This window comes from Stenella coeruleoalba (assembly GCF_951394435.1).
Source record: "Stenella coeruleoalba genome assembly, chromosome: 6".
NCBI lineage: Eukaryota > Metazoa > Chordata > Mammalia > Artiodactyla > Delphinidae > Stenella > Stenella coeruleoalba.
In genome coordinates, this window is record NC_137151.1 from 124,067,085 (window position 1) to 124,081,002 (window position 13,918).

Genomic DNA, 13,918 nt, shown 5'->3' on the forward strand with positions numbered 1-13,918 from the left:
GTGTCTGTCTCTCTGCCTGTCCGTCCGTCTGTCTTCCCTCCCCAGCCCCTCTGAGGCTCTCTCGGCTTCTCTGGCCCACACAGCACAATGTGCTCCTCCTGTGTGGCTGGCTGCTGCCCCTGATGCACTTGGACGAGGGGTGACTCTGAAGTAGGGGGTTCTGAGAGCTGGCACCCCCCCAGGTATTTACCGCCAAGATAGGCTAGGGAGGGACCCAAGGACATGAGAAGATAAAACAGTATAGCCCATTAGCCCCTGCTCCCATGAGGAATATTTTCTACTGAAACCCAGGGGGAGTCTAGGTACCATGTCATGGGGGAGGGGTCCAGCTTCTGCTCTGATGCCAAACAGGACACTTTATCCCACCCAACAAAGAGCTTTAATGTGCTGTTTCTTCCCCGCAGCCTGAAGGGGGTGGTTTATCCCACAGAGCGGGTGCAACACCAACCCAGCGAAGGTAAACACGACAAGTTGGTGGGTGGGAGACAGGTGCAGTGTTTCCCAAACAGTGGGTCCCTCATCACGATTCACAGGTGTGTCTGATTCCTTCCAGCCTTCAGGGTGGCTGGGGGCCGAGGGCTGCAGGAGGGCACCCAGGTCCCCCGTCCCCACCCCGGGTTTGCAGGACTGACACATTAGGGGCATTTTAGATAAGCTCCGTGACCTGGAAACCATTGGGAAGCCCCACTTCCGCTGGAGAACAGGCACGGCAGTGCCATCGGGTCTGGTAACGTGGGGAACCTGACCAGCAGGTGAGGGGCCCTCACGGGAGAGGCACCGCAGTCCTGAGAAATGCCTGATCCAAGCTTGGAGCCGAGGGTTCTGGGAGCAAGGGCTGGTGCACAGACCGTAAGCCCCTGAGAGCAGCCAGGGACCCTGAGTGTCTGAGGGCTGCTGGACGATATGAGCTCACTATCTCATGGGCAGAAGAGGTCTCCAGGCCAGAACTTTCCCACACTGGCCCTGGGCAAGCCTGACTCTCAGATCCAGTGGGCGCTGGTGTTCGATAGTGAAACTTGCCGTCCGCCCTCTACAGTTTGCTTTAGGGAAGCATGTAAGTTCTCAGGATGTCCACAATTATTACAGAGAAGACTCATCCATCAGTCTCAAAGAGGAACTGCAGCATCAGCAACGTTTGGGAACTTGTTACCAATGCAGATTCTCGGGCCCTACTGGACTTGCTGATGCAGACACCCTGGGATGCCTGGTCCCCTCCCCAGGGGATCTGGATGCGTGGTGGAGCCCGAACACCGCGGAGGGACGCTGCGAGGCTCCTTCTCTCTCCCGCCAGCCCCGCTCCTCCCATGCTCAGCCAGCCGCCAAGTTCTGCTGTGTCCTATCCTCTTGCCCCAGGCTCCAGGCCACCCTTCCACCAGCATGCTTGGTACCTCATTCCTGGTGCCACCTCCCTGGGCTGGTCAACTGTCCTCACTGAAGCTGGGCAGGTCCTCTGGAAAGGAAGGTCTCTCACTGCCCAAGGGGGAGTCAGCAGAAGAGAAGCAGGAAGAAAACACCTCGCCACATGTCCCCCCAGTAGATCCCTCCTACACGTCCTCTGAAGATTTGTTCCTCAGTGAATTCTGGGGGAAGTCCACAGGTTTTTTTCCATACATAGGGCAATCCCAGGTATTAAAAGTGGTCCAGGGGGAATTCCCTGGTGGTGCAGTGGTTGAGAGTCCGCCTGCCGGTGCAGGGGACACGGGTTCGTGCCCCGGTCTGGGAAGATCCCACATGCCGCGGAGCAGCTGGGCCCGTGAGCCATGGCCGCTGAGCCTGCGCGTCCGGAGCCTGTGCTCTGCAACGGGAGAGGCCACAACAGTGAGAGGCCCGCGTACCGCAAAAACAAAAACAAAACAAAACAAAACAAAAGTGGCCCAGGGGGAATTCCCTGGTGGTCCAGTGGTTAGGACTTCGAGCTTTCACTGCTGAGGGCCTGGGTTCAATCCCAAGCCGTGTGGTGAGGCCAAGAAAAGAAACAATTAAGAGTTGTCCAGTCACTTACCCTTCCGAGAGAGACTCATTTTGATCACTTAAAAAGATCCCATGAGGCGTCAAGTCAAAACTTTGAAATAAATCCAATTGAAAACTTCTTCCCTCTCTCCAGCCTCCAGCCTCAGGCTTCCTGAGCCAGAGAGAGGAAGTGTCAGGGTCGGGCCTGCGCTCCTGCGGCCTGGGTGGGTGATAGGACCTCCCCACGGGAGGGAAGGGCTGTCTGGGCAGGGATTTGGTTCTCCCTGTCTGGCTCACAGCCTTTGACAATTCTCAGAGGCGGGCTCTACACTCAGGTTTGAGATCAAGTCACAGGCGTTCTTTGCTGAGACCCTCAGGATAGACTCAGTGTGCCCTCCAGGGCCTAGGACACTGACCCTACCTGACCCCTCAGGCCGTGTCCTTCTCCTGGCCCTGCCCCTGTCATAGCGAAACCCAACTCCTTCAGGCCCTCTTTCCCTCACCTGTTACCCTCTCACTTGCTGTTCCCGATGGCTGGAACGCTGCCTGCATGCATTTTACTCACCTTCTGGGTGAGACAGCCCATCCCTTCCTGAGGAACCTGCCCACCAGGGCGAGTGGTCTCCTGTGTGCTCCTGCGGCACCCATGCAATTACAGCTGCTGTCTCTCCTACAGAACTGGAGGATGTTTGCAGAACCCTGCCAGACACACCATCACGATAGGAACCTAAAAAATAGCTGTGGCTTGAATGAGTGAATGAGTGCCGAGATGCTGCAACCTCGAGGAGCCACAAGCAGCCGTGCAGACCTCTGAGCGGACAGGCCTGTGTCTAGCCTGGTCGGCTGCCTTACAATAGGACCTGCAGTCCTGACGGCCAGGGTTTGTGGGTGCACGTATTTGTCTTCCCAAAAGTTAGTGGGTTCTTTGGAAAAGGTTCGTGTCGTGTTTGTCTTCGCAGAGGCAGCCCTTAGGCTAGGGTCCTGGGGTCTCTAAGCTTTCGCTGAAAGAGTGAATGGGTGAAGGGATGGTGGATGGATGGAGGGGCAGATGATGGAAGGGTAGAAGGACGGTTGGAGGGACGAATGAATGGGTGAAGGGATGGTGGATGGATGGAGGGGCAGATGATGGAAGGGTAGAAGGATGGTTGGAGGGACGAATGAATGGGTGAAGGGATGGTGGATGGATGGAGGGGCAGATGATGGAAGGGTAGAAGGACGGTTGGAGGGACGAATGAATGGGTGAAGGGATGGTGGATGGATGGAGGGGCAGATGATGGAAGGGTAGAAGGACGGTTGGAGGGACGAATGAATGGGTGAACAGATGGTGGATGGATGGAGGGGCAGATGATGGAAGGGTAGAAGGACGGTTGGAAGGACGAATGAATGGGTGAACAGATGGTGGATGGATGGAGGGGCAGATGATGGAAGGGTAGAAGGACGGTTGGAGGGACGAATGAATGGGTGAAGGGATGGTGGATGGATGGAGGGGCAGATGATGGAAGGGTAGAAGGACGGTTGGAGGGACGAATGAATGGGTGAAGGGATGGTGGGTGGATGGAGGGGCAGATGATGGAAGGGTAGAAGGACGGTTGGAGGGACGAATGAATGGGTGAAGGGATGGTGGATGGATGGAGGGGCAGATGATGGAAGGGTAGAAGGACGGTTGGAGGGACGAATGAATGGCTGAACGGATGGTGGATGGATGGAGGGGCAGATGATGGAAGGGTAGAAGGACGGTTGGAAGGACGAATGAATGGGTGAACAGATGGTGGATGGATGGAGGGGCAGATGATGGAAGGGTAGAAGGACGGTTGGAGGGACGAATGAATGGCTGATTAATTAAGTGCAAATAGAAATCTGATCTGGGAACATTCAGCCCGTTTTTTGGTGTTTGTTAGAACTCAAGTTCTGCTTTGGGTGGAAGGTCATGTATCTGTAATAGATTATATTTTATGTTGGTTTCTTCTGTATTAACCCTCATTCTAAACATAAACCTATGCATGATTTTTATTAATCATCCACTTTTTTATTCATTCAACAAATGTTTGTTGAGGGCTGCATCTAATCTCTCTATTATTTAATTGAAGAAGCCGAACATTTACCTTAAGAAAGATTGGCTCTGATTTGATTGTGTGTTAGGCTTTCTCTATGGAATAAAATTCAGGGTAGGACTCATGGTGCTTTGTGGATCCTCAAAAAAGCACTGCTTTTTGAAAGAGAGTAACTGTCACTCTGACATAACAAATTAGATAAGAGAACAAATTTAACTGTTATTTTACTTTTTAAAAAGTGTAATGTACCTTTCTCCTTTTATATTTTCCAGGTGTGTATGTGAATCTTTCTATCCTCTATCCATCCATCCACCCATCCGACCGCTTGTTCTCCCATTCATATACACAAGTCTTAGTCTTTCATATGCTGCATAAACTATTCAAACACATATATAATAGTTCTCTATAGGGAACAGTATTTAAATGTATAAAATGTATGTATAAAGCATACCGTGTATGTACCTTGCATTTTCAAATGTGAATAATGAACATTTACCAGTGAAGCAGTTCTGCTGGCTTTAGACACGTCTCTTCTGTCTGAGTGTTTTTACTTTGAGCTCACATTTAAGTTTTCAGATGCACACGCATGTGCTCCAGGAGTGTGTGAAGAGTCATCAGACGCCCTGTCAAATTGGATCTGATCCCAGGATGGCAGAAAACCCCCTCCTGGCCTGGCAGTGCCTCTGCTGTGACGTGTGATGATGTATGGTCGTGCCATGGCTGGTTATGTCACGGCCGTTGATGACTCTGTATAATTAATTTGATGCCATCTGGTGCAGCAGCGGGTTAGACGTTCAAGAAATAAAAAGTTGTCCATGCCCCATGGAGCACATCTGTTTAATGGCATAATTCAAATTAATTTCCAACAATTCCATAAAAGCTCACGGAACCGTTCTGCATTTCTTCCTGACGTCCCCCCAGATACCATGACACAAGGCTCTGAAGAGCTACCCCTGAGTCTATTCACATAAAGCACATTAAAAATCTTTCTCTTTTTAAAAAATTTTAAAACAACAAAATTGTAGAAAGAGTACACAGAGTTCCTGAATACCCTGCCCCCAACTTCCCCAAATGGCCAGGTCTTACATAATCACACTACAGTGATCAAAACCAGGAAATTACTGTGGATACAACCCTCTGAACTAATATACAAACCTTATTAAAATTTTCCTGATGGTCCCCTTATATCCTCTTTCTGGCCCAGGATTTAGTTGCCATGTTTCTTGGTCACCTCTAATCTGGAATATTTCTTTTTATCTTTCTTTGTCTTTTTTGACCTCAACACTATTTTTAAACGTATTGGCTTATCTTTGTCGTTGTTGCTGTTGTTTGTTTCTTGTAGAGCGTCCTTCAGTTTGGGTTTGTCTAGGTTTCCTCAGAATCAGATTAAGATTATGCATTTTGGCAAGAATACCATGAAAGTGCCGTTGTGTCCTTCTCAGTAAATCATGGCAGGGGTATGTGACGAGGATGAGCCCCATGACTGGTGCGGTTAATCTGGACCACTGGGTTAAGGGGCTGCCTCCAGCTTTCTCTACTGTCAAGTTATCATTTTTTTCTTTATGGTTCATGGGCGTCTTGTGGGAAGACAATTCAAGACTATTCAAAATCCCGTTTCTCATTATCCTTTTGCCCACGAATGTTAGCGCCCACCAGTGATTCGTGTGTAGAACGAATATCACTGTGGTGTTGCAAATGGTGATTCCTTCTGCATTTGTTAATTGGAACCCTACTGTAAGGAAGAGCTGTTCCTTCTCCTACTTAATTACTTAGTCAATGAGTTCTTCTTTTTCAAATAACGTTTTCAGATAATTATGGTTATTCATCTTTGATACTACACTAAAACCACACAAGGGGTCATTTCTTAAAAGTTATTTGCAATGTGGAAGCTAAAATTTTATCATTAAATATTTTCAGATCTGTTGCTTTAGAATCCATAGGCCTATCTTGTGCATTGGATGAATCTTGGACTAATGCATGATTTTTCAAAGTAATGCATTATTTCACCTAGTCCTACAGATCTTCGAGTGTTGACATATTTAATTAAGATGATCAAATAGTAACGTTTGTTAGTATTACCACAGATCCCACTAGAAAAGCTTGTCAGTACTGGGAAGCTGTTAAGATTAATTTTCTCTTGAGAGCTTACATCGTATCATTGGCAATAAATACTGTCTGTTGGTTTTCCAAAAGGGAGCGACTCACATTCACTTTTGAGAAGATGTATGCCAAACAACTAAGTCTAAATAATCATAGTGTCTCTGTCATTCATTCTAAAGTAAAAATTGGATCCCACAAAAAAGAGGCTAGATTGGCTCACAAAAATTATTTTCCTTGGGACAGAGTACTTTGGAATGTAACAGAAGTACTCTGTGTCTACTTCCCTTTTTACCTTATAAGATATTCTAAAATGTGGGCTCAAGAATGGTGATTTAATAAACCTAATAATTTTTGATACTCCAACCAGGATACTTTTCAATATTCTGCAACCAAAAGGTAGTGAAGAACACAACAACTACTACTGCTGTTGGGTTTAACAGCCTCTATCCCAGCTAAGCTTTCCCTCAGCGCAAATGTCAACAGAGTGAAAGAGGTAAACAAATGCTTGGTAATGTTATGAAAATAGTTTTGACCTCATGGGTCCCGTGAAAAGGTCTCAGCGACTTCAAGGGTTCCACAGACCACAGTTTGAGAACCATTGTTTTAAGTAAACCGGGGAGATTCTACAAACTGGCCCCTGCATCTGAGCCTCTTTCACTGCCCAGAATCCCTCTCCCTGATTTCCTGCTCCATCTCAATTGCTTCTTTATATCAGTATGAACTGACATATTTGCTTTATTCTGGGGGTTATAATTCATTGACACCATTATTTATTTTTTGGCTCAAACTGTTATAGATTTGGCTACTGGACGTGCCTTCAAGATGGCTACCCTGGTGTTTTGTGTTTCTTTTTGGACAAACTTCCATCATTTTTTCAGCACTCACATGAAGCCTATATCGACAGATGAATGGATAAAGAAGATGTGGCACATATAGACCACAGAATGTTACTCGGCCATAAAAAGAAACGAAATTGAGTTATTCGTAGTGACGTGGATAGACCTAGAGTCTGTCATACAGAGTGACGTAAGTCAGAAAGAGAAAAACACATATATATGGAATGTAAAAAAAAAAAAGGTCATGAAGAACCTAGGGGCAGGATGGGAGTAAAGATGCAGACCTACTAGAGAATGGACTTGAGGACACAGGGAGGGGGAAGGGTAAGCTGGGACGAAGTGAGAGAGTGGCATGGACATATATACACTACCAAACGTAAGGTAGATAGCTAGTGGGAAGCAGCCGCATAGCACAGGGGGATCAGCTCCGTGCTCCGTGACCTAGAGGGGTGGGCTAGGGAGGGTGGGAGGGAGACACAAGAGGGAGGAGATATGAGGATATATGCATATGTATAGCTGATTCACTTTGTTACAAAGCAGAAACTAACAAACCATTGTAGAGCAATTATACTCCAATACAGATGTTAAAAAAAAAACCCAAAGTCTGTGAATAGTGCTGCTATAGGTCTACGATCAATCAAGCTGTGACAATATGGCATTTTTCTTGGACTTTAAACTAAGTTAGATAAAAGTGTCTCTAAATAGAATAGCATTGTGCTTTCTCATTAGGTAATTACTTTTTCATAGCTGAGAAGGTTTTTTATTGTTGCCCCACTTTGAGTGAAATGGATTCTAGACCCAGGGTTGTTTTCACATTATTTGTATTCCTGGGACCTAGCGGAGCATCTTACCCATGGTGGTACCCCATGCTCATGTATTGAGGGGAAATAAACCAGGGGATATAGCAGGGCATTGGCACGTGGATGCCCGTGTGTAAGAGGGAGCCCAGGGTGGGGTGGCCGAGAGTGGAGCTCCTGGGGCGCCTCCTCCACCTTCTGCCTGAGGGTCTTATTAAAGGACAGACTGATTCAGTGGGCCTGGGTGAGGGCCAACGCTGCATTCGCAGCAAAGTCCCGTGAGACGTGGCTTCTGTTGGTGGAGAATCAGACTTTGAGTGGCAAAGGGTCCGGGTTCAAACCTAACATGTCTACTGCCTGCTAACTAGGCAACCTTGTGTGGGTCATATGACCTTTTTGATCTTAGTTTCATCAACCGTAAAGTGGGAATAACCACGACAGTACCTCCCTCAAAGGCTCTTACAAGAATTGCGAAGGACTGTGAACATACCAGCATGGAGTGAGCTGATTGGTAACTATTGATTTGCCTATTTATGAGCAACAATAAACAGTCGTTACCTCTGCTATTGTCCGCTTCTCTAAGCAGTGGCTTTGATGAGCCCTTTCCCTTCTCCTCCCTTTGGATACTTCTCACGGCCCTGGAATCTAGGGGCTCACAGCTGAGTCCTGGGAAGCAGCTGACCGGCCCTAGGTTCCCGATCCCCGCCAGGTGAGCGTGCGTGAAACCATCGAGTCATATCATCGGCCTGGATGCCCACAAAACCCAGGGTACAGGCTGCAGAGGCGAGGCAGAGGCCGACCACGCAGCCGGGACCTTGGTGGACGTCAGCGCGGAAGGCAAACGCGCTTGTTGTGTTTGCTTGAGGGACGGGCTGGAGACCCCTGAGGTTGCAAAGCAGCCAGGCTCCCGCTGCTGCTTCCCTGGGCTCGGCTATGTGAGGCGGTTCTCTCTGCTGGAGGCTCGCGGGGAAGGAGCGGTCACTGGCTGTCATCTGGCCCGGGAGCTGGGTCCCTTCTCTCTGATGCAGCACAAGCTGCTTACCTGGAAGACCAGGGGAGCCAGAGTACCCGGTTGCTACTCGTTGCTGCTTCTACCTGGCTTTTCCAAAGGTGGTTTACCCCGGGGGAGGATGTGCATTGGGTGGGTGTGTCTTGGACCCTAGGCCCCGCGTGGCGTGATCTTCACACACTTCCCCCTGTGGTCCTCACCGTGCCTCTAGGAGGGAGTAATTACATCACCCGCTTAGCAGAGGGGGGAGTTCTGGCTCTGAGAAGGCGAGGAAAGTGTCTGGAGTCACACCCCCTCAAGAGGCAAAGTCAGGATACACCCAGTTTCACCAGGTGCCCAAAGTCTGCTCTTTCCGCCCCACCCGCTGCCATAGGAGGCAAGTCGCCACACCTGTACCTGTCCTTCAGGTGCTGGGAGACACCCTGGGATACAGCAGGGATGCAGCAGTTAGTGCACGACACCCAGAGACGTTACATGGACATCACTGGTAGAAGATCCATCCTCGGAATGCCCACAGGCACCAACGTGAGCTCAGTGTTTTGGGAAACGTGAACTGCCCCATCCAGGCTGCTTGGCATGTGTTGCCCGAATGTCTGTGGTACTTAATCACCAACACTTGTGCAAGGCAGCCACGAGGACTTAGGCACCACTCTTGCTCTCGGGGACATGTGTCTGCGTGGGAGCAGCCCCTCCATCTGATTTGATATGAAATGATTAGAAGCAGGATTTCCCTCACTCTGGGCACAGGTCTTCACTGCCAACATCTCACTGTGCCCATTTACTGAGGGGAGAAAAACACAGAGTGCCCCAAATGCTGGACCCAAGATCCATGTAGGGGGGCACATGGCCTGAATTAGCGCTGCCTCAACTACAGGGGCCCAAGGACCATGGGGAGGGGTGCCTGTAGGTTATACCTCAAAGCCTCAAACACAGAGTAGGTAGCATGGGAGAGACCAACCTGGCCCCCGTTTATTTATTGAATAAATATTTAGGCTTCATGGGTTTAACTGTAAACGAGACAAATAAGGCCCTGACCTCCTGTGAGTTGTAGGGTGGGTCAGACAATTGTTAAATAGACGTAGAGCGGTGATGAAGGATAAAGAAAAGTGTGATGTGATAGAGAAGTTGGGGGGATTAGACTGGGGCTCAGAGAGGCATCTCTCAGGATGTGACATTTAAGCTTGACCAGTGATGAGAGGACCAGCCATGCAGAGGCCAGGGGGCAGGAGCTTCCCAGCAACGGAGTCAGAGGCCCAGGTGTGCACAGCCTGGGGAGTTAAGACCCTGGCTGGTGCCTTCTCTCTGATGGTGCATTTACTTCCATCTGTCAACACTCTGTCTGTCTGTCTGATATACTGACCATGTGTTATATGCACAGGCAATGTGCCTGTGGGCACATGGAGGGGTATCCACTTACTATCTCCATCACTAATGTTTCTGCGTGACTTTGGACAAGTTACTTAATTTCTCAGAGCCTCAACATTCTCATCTCTTAAATGGGAATAATAGCATCTTTCTGGCAGAATTGTGAGGAATATAATGATATACGTCGTCGAGCACAATGCCCGGTACACAAGATGCTGAACAAATGAAATACCGTTCTATCCATGCATGCTCATTACATATGCATTTATGTATATATTATGTATACATTAAATATGTATGCGTTAAATATGTATTATTAAATATGCAGGAGTGTCTAATGCCTCATGCACACAGATGCACACACATCCCTGCTGCTGATAACACAACCGACCACAGATTCGACTAGGGTTTACGAAGGAAAAAGGCAAAAGGACAAACATTCATTAAAATCTGATCATTCCTTGTTTTCTGCTTAATGCTGTTTCCCCGAGCCATCTGGGAACAATTTACTGAAAACCATAATTGCGCATTAAATATTGCAATTTGTTCCAGACTCCGTCTACGGAATAAACGACACAGAGGTTGATTGTATAGTCAGCACATTGGGCAGCCCGCAACTTCCTCACTAGACATATTTCTTCGTGTCCACGGTTCCCTCCGCCTTTCAGGATCCCATCAGGAAAATAAGTGCTGCTTTCAATAAACATAGTGTTCAAGAGGAAATGAACAGCATGAGGAAGGCATCTCTGGGTTCAGTGTCAGCGGGGGCAGCTCAGGAAGACGTCTGCTGGGAAAGGTGTTTTCTCTCTACTCAGGTGGAGGGTTCTGGGGACCCCCAAGAACACTGCAGCTCCATGCTGGGCAAGGAGGGGTGTGTCTAAATGGCACGGGCATTTGGCCCCAGATTTCCGACCTGATGTTAGGAGAGGGCTTCCCTTTCCCTAGGATGGCTTGTCTTCAGGAGATCTGGTAACTGTCCCTGTTACCCTGTGGGTCCCCAGAATTGGGTGTCCATGGAAGTGATGGTGGGACAGAAGCAAGGCTGCTGGACTTTGGTTTTCTGTCCTGGATGGACCTGACTGCTGTTGGCCATGTGCCCCGGGTTCAGGAGAAGGGAAGTGTTTTCACAGCCCTGAACTAGCAAAAGGAAGTCATCAACACAGAAAAACTGGATTAAAACTAGAGAGAGTAGCTGAAGCTTTGGGGAGACAGGACACAGAGAAGGAAACTAACAGGGCTTTAAATTACATTAGTTTAGAACCCCCATTTCCATGTGTAGATGCCGGGGGCTTGAGGATGTAAGGAACTTGTTCTAGTTTCCCCACTGGCAAGTCTCAGGGTGGGATTCAAGTTCAGCAACCTGGTTCCAGATGTGGGGTCTCTGGGGTGGGGAGTGGTCTCTCAGGCCCCCTCTCTCTGCTGACATCCGCCTGCCCAGGGTCCCCAGAACCCCTGAAAGCAAGCCTGCTCCCCTCCCCCGCAGCTCCACTCAAAGCCCTAAACACACTAGGATGAGTGAGTGACGGCTGAGCGGCTGTGAGAGCGAGCGAATGAAGGGATGAATGATCCCAGCCCCCAACATCCGCGCCGTCTTTACCGTCGTCCTGTTTGGTGTCGGGTTGGTCTAGTCAAGTGCATAGTAGTAAGAAGCTTTTCCCCTCCCCTCCCCTCTCCCATCCTTCCCTTCCCACCACCCGCCTTGTTCTGGGCTCTACCTTCAACCTGACATCAGCAAGCAGTCGACATCTGGACTAAAAGGCCCAGGAATCCGCACTCCTCTGGTTCCTGTCCGACGCCCCATGTTGTTGTTGTTCTGCTGTGACCTTTGGCCCATGAGCACAGGGTTGAGGACAAATGAAAGGGCAGCTTCCGTGACCTTTGGTGGAAAGACCTTTGGGGAAAGACAAGGCGGTTGTGAGCCGCTTATTATTCCGGAGCCACTTCTGTGAGTCTCACTAGCCCTGGAGAAGGAAGAGGTGAGGGTCAGTGGACCAAGTGGGCAGCGGGCTTGGACCCCCAGCCTGTGTCCCGGGGCAGGTGTTGGGGAGGGAGCTAAAGGTGGCACCTGCTTCCCCTTGTCGAGGTTGGAGAAAGCCTCAGAGCTGAAGGAAACAGAACCCTGGGGATGGGGAGGAAACGGGTCCGGAGAGGAGGAGCCAGTTGGGTGGGGATGCGGTGGGATGCAGGATGCGGGATGCAGGATGCGGGAGCCGGGACAGCACGGTCCCTGCCGAACGTGAAGAACCTGGTGGGGAATGAGAGAGGGGCTTGCACCTGGACGACCTTAGCAGACCCCGGGAGCCCCGCGTCCTGCTCTTCCCAGACCTGCTGGCACCACAGGTTCTGGAGCCGGTGGGATTCCAGACGGTGGGGTGGGCGGATGCGTCTCTACTGCGCTTACCCTGAAGTGCGTGTAAATCCTGCCCCGATGCTGGTAGGGTTTCCAGACCTTCCCTGAGCTTGAGGTCTTCACCTCGTGCAAGCGTGTAGTCACCGTGTGCTGGACCTGAAGGACAGCAGGGTCGAGGGAGATGTCTCCATTTTGTAAAATGTACATATTTAGGGCTTCCTTGGTGGCGCAGTGGTTAAGAATCCGTCTGCCAATGCAGGGGACATGGGTTCGAGCCCTGGTCCGGGAAGATCCTTCATGCTGCAGAGCAACTAAGCCTGTGCACCACAACTACTGAGCCCACGTGCCACAACTACTGAAGCCCACGCGCCTAGAGCCTGTGCTCCGCAACAAGAGAAGCTACCACAGTGAGAAGCCCCCGCACCACAACGAAGAGTAGCCCCCGCCCGCCACAACTAGAGAAAGCCCACATGCAGCAACAAAGACCCAGCGCAGCCAAAAATAAATAAATAAAATAAATACATGTATTTTAAAAAAGTACATATTTAAGGTACACACACACACACACGCACACACACACACCTGTACATAGAAACCAGTCTAGAAAGCAGTAAAGTAATAGACCACAGAGTTAAAAGTTATTATATTTTGTTGGTATTTTTCCCCTTTATTTTACATTAAAAATTTTCTATAATAATTAGAAAGAAACAAATGCCATGGTTAAAACAGACCATTAGGAAGAAGATGCTTAAAACTAGAAACATGTTTACGTGACCTTTTGAGGGGGTGGAGCATGGCTTCAGTGGGCTCAGGTGTCAGATTCCGTGGGCCTCCTCCACTGACGGGGTCCGCCTGGTCAGGATCGCTAATTTCCCAGTGCCTCGGTTTCCCTAACTGGAAAATAATAATAATAATAATAATATCTTCCTGACAAGGTCATCCTGACAGTCAAGAAGGTACTTTTTACACTTAGGAATGTATCATTGCCCATTCAATCTACTTATTAATATATAATGTATTAGGTTTTAACCAGTACGTCTTCATCCACTAACTCAGCACATTTCAATAGTTAAATTGAACACTAACGGGGAAGAATGGGATAAAGGATGAGACTGTTCATGAAAACATTTTATTTTTTTCTTACAAAAAGCAAGGGGTGAACTTATTATGACAAGGGGTCAGTTGCATCCCTGAGATTAGAACCTGTAGCATCAGAAATTGCTGCTCCAGTCCCAGCTCTGCTCTCCCACGTGGCTGCTTCTTCCTTTCCACTTTTTAGTCTTGCTAAATCTATGATGCGGCTCTGCGGGACAGAACTAGTCCAGGGTTATCAGGAGAAAGCTTTCTGCAACTACGCTTACACTGGTTACATGCTGCTTCCCAAGCCAAAGTTTCATGCACCTGGATTGGTAGATTGAGCAACAAAAATAAAAGATGTCTAGTTAAATCTGAATTCAGAT